Raw genomic sequence first — 4,822 nt, 5'->3', positions numbered from 1 at the left:
ACGACGTTTGAATATCATCAGAGTCAAACAGCTTGGTGCACAGCATCTTCTGATCTTCTGACCTTGAAGTGCTTCTGAGCGTGATACCATCTTCTGATTTTCAGTGCTTCTGATCTCATGTTCTTCTGATGCTTCCATAGACCCATGTTCTGATTCTGCTTCGACCATCTTCTGATGTCTTGCCAGACCATGTTCTGATGTTGCACGCTGAACCATTTGAGACACATCTTCTGAGCGCTGAATTATGCGTACTCTTTATATATATTTCCTGAAAGGGAAATTGCATTGGATTAGAGTACCATATTATCTTAAGCAAAATTCATATTATTGTTATCATCAAAACTAAGATAATTGATAAGAACAAATCTTGTTCTAACAATCTCCCCCTTTTTGATGATGACAAAAACATATATAAATGATATGAATTTGCGATCAGAAAGAGTAGACGGCAAAAGACAAATTACACAGCTATAGCATAAGCATATGAATATGTCTCCCCCTGAGATTAACAATCTCCCCCTGAGATAAATAATCTCCCCCTGAAATAAATACTCGAAGAACTTTGATAAAAGACTTCCCTGATTATTTCGGTAGAGACGATCATATAAGCTTCTGCCTTCAGAGAATTCATAGCTTCTGACTTCTGCTTCCATTGGACAGCTTCAGAACTTGAATTTCTTTGATCTTCAGAACATTCACAGCTTCTGACTTCTGCTTCCATTCAGGACAGCTTCAGAACTTGAATTACTGGATCTTTTAGAACATTCACATCTTCTGATTTCTGCTTCCCTCGGATAGCTTCAGAACTTTGAATGTCTACCAACATCACTTCATGCTAGATTTGTATCAGAACATTGTTGAATGTACCAGAGCATCATCTGAGCATCTCTACATCCTGAAATGTTACAGAACAAAAACTAAACGACAAAAGTCAGCATGAACGAGTTAGAACATAAAATGTATATTCAAATACATGATATGTATCAGAGCCAAATGTATCAGAGCATTTAGGCTAAAAACATGTATCAGAGCAAATAATGTATCAGAGCCATAACATTATATGTATCAGGGCAAATAGAATTTTGTCATAACAGGATAGACAATGATATTCAAATTCTATTATCAGTGCTTCTGATTCATTCTTCTTTCTTGCTTCTGATCTCTGAAGCTTGACAGCACTCAGCTTGCTTCAGTTTCCATGGTTTTGCTTCTAGTGTTTGCTTTGAAGATTCACTTCACTTCTCTGTACCTGCAAAACACTTAAACCATATAGAACTTGCAGTTCTTGTTAGTGAATGTGTGGGAGCCTTTACCCAGCAACTGATAGATTTAATCAAATCATTTATCATTTATCTTTCTCCCCCTTTTTGTCATAACATCAAAAAGAATATATAAAAAAAAATTCAGATGTATAAAACGACAAAAGAAAACATTTACTGGAATGTAAAACACAAAGAAACTTTTTCATTGATCATCAAAAGATATTACAAGAAGTTGTGCAACAAAGAAAAAGAAAACTACTAAGACCAAATCCTAGGACCCTAGCTAAGACCACGTCTGTGCCAGCATGCCATGAAGGAGTGAAACGCCTCATTGACTGCTTCTAGGGCTTTCAGGCGAGGGATCAGGGAGACTTGGTCCTGCAGCAGATCTTCCACCACCTTTACCAGAGACAACATCCTCAGCGGGTGAAGATGAAGAGATGTCTTCAGAAGAGATTAAAGGAGAGGAAAAATCAGAGGAAGCTGAGTCTTGAAGGTCGAAAGATGAGGAAGAAGATGGAGATGATGGAGGGCTTTCACCAGGAGGATGAAACACACGTCTAGAATAGTTTCCAGACAACATTGCTTCGAAAGGATTCACCTTGAGAGGATCATAGGTGATTTTGATCTTTTTGGGTTTGGAAGGAGATGTTTCAACAGCTTTTCGTTTGTTGTTTTTATTATTTTCATGATTTCCTGGGCTTGATGAAGAGTTCATGATGGGTTTGCAGGTAGGGTTTGATATGGAAGAGAGGGAGAGACAAACTTTATGAGGAATGCAAGGAGATAGAAGAAGTTGAGAGGGAACGAGAAGAGTTTAAAGAGTATTTAAAAGAAAATGAAATGAAGCGAATGATGACTAGCATTTAATGTTACGTGACGTGAGGAGAGATAATAAAGACAAATGAAGTGACTGGCACAGTTACCTATGGTCGGCGTCCCTTCAACTGCACGCGCGCTTATCCATGAATAGTAACGACAGGTTTACCATCCCGAGATAAAACGTAACAGCTGTTTTGCTTTAAAAGAGGTTCTGAATCAACTTAGACAATGAAACGTTAGTAATAACCGAATCATAATTTCTAAAAGATTTCAATCAGAACTTAAAAAAAATTGTTCCACATTCATTTCAGAAGATACTCATACATGAGAACTTCTCATCTTCTCATTCTGGGCATAAATCCATACTGATGTTCTTCAGAATGAACTTAAACCTATCTTCAGCCAGGGGTTTTGTAAAGATATCAGCCCATTGATGGTCTGTATCAACAAAGTTTAAAGAAATAACACCCTTCTGAACATAGTCCCTTATGAAATGATGTTTTATCTCAATATGTTTAGCTTTTGAATGAAGAATAGGATTCTTAGATAAACATATAGCAGAAGTATTATCACAGAATATAGGAATGTTACTCTCAAATATCTGATAATCTTCTAACTGACTCTTCATCCAGAGCATCTGTGTGCTACAACCAGCAGCAGCGACATATTCTGCTTCTGTTGTTGATAGAGCAATAGTTGCTTGCTTCTTGCTGTACCAGGAGATCAAATGACTTCCAAGAAATTGGCAACTTCCTGAAGTACTTTTTCTTTCAATTCTGTCTCCAGCATAGTCAGCATCGCAGAATCCTACTAAGTTGTATTCTTTAGATTTTCTGTAAACTAAACCAACATTAGTAGTACCTTTCAGATACCTTAGAATCCTCTTAACAGCAGTTAAATGAGATTCTCTAGGATCTGATTGGAATCTAGCACACAAACAAACACTGAACAGAATGTCAGGTCTAGAAGCAGTCAGATATAGAAGAGATCCAATCATACCTCTGTATAGCTTCTGATCTACCTTCTTACTTACCTCATCCTTACCTAGGATGCATGTTGGATGCATAGGAGTTTTGGCTTCTTTGCAGTCTAGAAGATTAAACTTCTTCAGAAGTTCCTTCACATACTTGGTCTGGTGAACATACGTTCCTTCTGATGTTTGATTTATTTGTATTCCAAGGAAATACTTGAGTTCTCCCATCATGCTCATTTCAAACTCAGCCTGCATAGACTTAGCAAACTCCTTTCCAAGTGTAGCATTAGATGTTCCAAAAATAATATCATCTACATATATTTGACAAATTAAAATATCCTTTTCAAAGGTTTTACAAAAGAGAGTAGTGTCCACTTTTCCTCTAGTGAAACCATTATCCAGAAGGAAAGAACTTAAGCGTTCGTACCAAGCTCTGGGAGCCTGTTTCAATCCATACAATGATTTCTTAAGTTTAAAAACATGATTAGGAGACATAGAGTCTTCAAAACCAGGAGGTTGATGGACATAAACTTCTTCATCTATATAACCATTTAAGAAGGCACTCTTAACATCCATCTGATAGAGAGTGATGTTATGTTGAGTGGCAAAAGAAATTAATAGACGAATAGATTCTAACCTGGCCACTGGTGCAAAGGTTTCTGTGTAGTCAATCCCTTCTTGCTGACTATAACCCTGAGCCACCAGTCTGGCTTTGTTCCTTACCACTTCGCCTTTCTCACTGAGCTTGTTTCTGAAGACCCATTTTGTACCGATTATATTGAATCCATCTGGTCTAGGAACAAGATCCCAAACATCATTCCTTGTAAACTGATTTAGTTCTTCTTGCATAGCAATTATCCAGTCTGGATCTTCTAGAGCATGATCAACAGAAGTTGGCTCAATCAAAGATACAAGACCTAATTGACAGTCTGCATTGTTTCTAAGGAATGCTCTTGTTCTGATTGGATCATCCTTCTTTCCAAGAATGACATCTTCTGAATGACCAGAGATGAGTCTGGATGATCTTCTGACAGATGGTTCTTCAGAAATACTTATATCCTCCAGAGAAGCTGATACTTGATCTTCAGATTCTTTGCTTCTGAGAAGCTCTGCTTCTGATGCGTTGCTTCTTGGCTCAACAACTTCTGATATGTCAATATCACAACCTGCAAAATTATCAACTTGCTTTGGTTTTTCAGAACCAAGCTTATCATCAAACCTGATATTGATTGATTCTTCTACAACCAATGTTTCAGTATTGTATACTCTGTAGCCTTTTGAGCGTTCAGAATATCCAAGAAGGAAACACTTTTGAGCTTTGGAATCAAACTTACCAAGATGATCTTTAGTGTTCAGAATAAAGCACACACATCCAAAAGGATGGAAATATGAAATGTTGGGCTTTTTATTCTTCCACAATTCATAGGGAGTCTTATTAAGAATAGGTCTGATAGAGATTCTATTCTGAATATAACATGCAGTGTTTATTGCTTCTGCCCAGAAATGCTTAGCCATATTGGTTTCATTGATCATGGTTCTGGCCATTTCTTGAAGAGTCCTATTCTTTCGTTCTACAACCCCATTTTGCTGTGGAGTTCTAGGACAAGAGAAATCATGGGCAATACCATTTTCTTTGAAGAATTCTTCAAAGGGTCTGTTCTCAAATTCACCACCATGATCACTTCTGACCTTTATGATTTTACACTCTTTTTCAGATTGAATCTGAATGCAGAAATCAAAGAACACTGAATGAGTCTCATCCTTG

Source organism: Vicia villosa, linkage group LG1, assembly GCF_029867415.1.
Source record: "Vicia villosa cultivar HV-30 ecotype Madison, WI linkage group LG1, Vvil1.0, whole genome shotgun sequence".
In the NCBI taxonomy this organism is placed as follows: domain Eukaryota; kingdom Viridiplantae; phylum Streptophyta; class Magnoliopsida; order Fabales; family Fabaceae; genus Vicia; species Vicia villosa.
This window is presented reverse-complemented; position numbering follows the sequence as displayed.